The 910-nt window shown below is 39.1% G+C and overlaps 1 protein-coding gene across 1 annotated transcript in view; it reads right to left on the bottom strand.

Moving 5' to 3' along the window:
• LOC144965843 (uncharacterized) overlaps positions 1 to 733 on the bottom strand; it is a 28177-nt gene extending 27444 nt beyond the window's left edge. Inside the window, exon 1 of the mRNA XM_078901620.1 lies at positions 490 to 733. The gene's annotated coding sequence lies outside the window, so the exon portion shown is untranslated. The remainder of the gene's footprint in view (positions 1 to 489) is intronic.
• Positions 734 to 910: the final 177 nt, after the last annotated feature.

The following is a 910-nucleotide window of genomic DNA, read 5'->3' as shown; positions in this document are numbered from 1 at the left end:
GAAAAATACTGCTTGTAGAGTTTAATTCAGACACCTCCTTCCACTGTGTCGAATGCCCAGTTTTGAGAGACGTGAATTAAATACGTTCACGTATGCACAAGAGAAGATAAAAGGCTGTAAAAGTAAAAGCCTACAAAAATCTGGACTTATATCATATCATATCATAACAGAACTGGAATAAAAACCACAATCAAGACAAGTGACTGAAAAGTGAAAAGAGCATCTCTAACTCTAACTGGAAATATTCGATCATGTTGAGAGAGAGAGAGAGAGAGAGAGAGAGAGAGAGAGAGAGAGAGAGAGAGAGAGAGAGAGAGAGAGAGAGAGAGAGAGAGAGAGAGAGAGAGAGAGAGAGAGAGAGAGAGAGAGAGAGAGAGAAATTCGAACTTTTAAATCATGACTAGAAAAATACGAAGAACCATCACGGAGTCTAAAGATTTTATGGTTTGGACTTTAATCTTTCAAATTTTGATGGATCTATCCACTTACCTGATTTTCTTTTTCTTTATTTTTTCCTTAACAGGTTGGAAAATAATTAGATCTAGACTCTAGCCTATATCAGTTCTCAATATCCACTTATAAAAAGCTTTTACTTTTAATGTCAACACAGCTCCCTCACACACAGTTGGAACGTAATTTGTTTCCAAGACAAGGAAGTAAACAATGTTTCGCAATGACCGTGGCTGTGTTGATATCGCTATCGATGACCGTGTTGGTTGACACAGCGGGCGACACAGGTGCTACCATAGACATAGGTAGAGAATAACGCGCAGCACAAGTGAGAAGTGGGCGTGGCCTTCGGTGTTTGATGACGAAATACATAGTTATCTACCTTTGTGCATGTTGATCTAATCATGAGGATGATGCTGCTGCTGCGGATGGTGATAATAATGATATATATAACAGGGGC

This window comes from Berghia stephanieae, chromosome 2 (genome assembly GCF_034508935.2).
Source record: "Berghia stephanieae isolate SIO BIC M18660-M18661 chromosome 2, UCSD_Bste_1.3, whole genome shotgun sequence".
In the NCBI taxonomy this organism is placed as follows: Eukaryota; Metazoa; Mollusca; class Gastropoda; order Nudibranchia; family Aeolidiidae; genus Berghia; species Berghia stephanieae.
The sequence above is the reverse complement of the archived record's forward strand: the minus strand, read 5'-3'. Positions and strand labels throughout refer to the sequence as shown.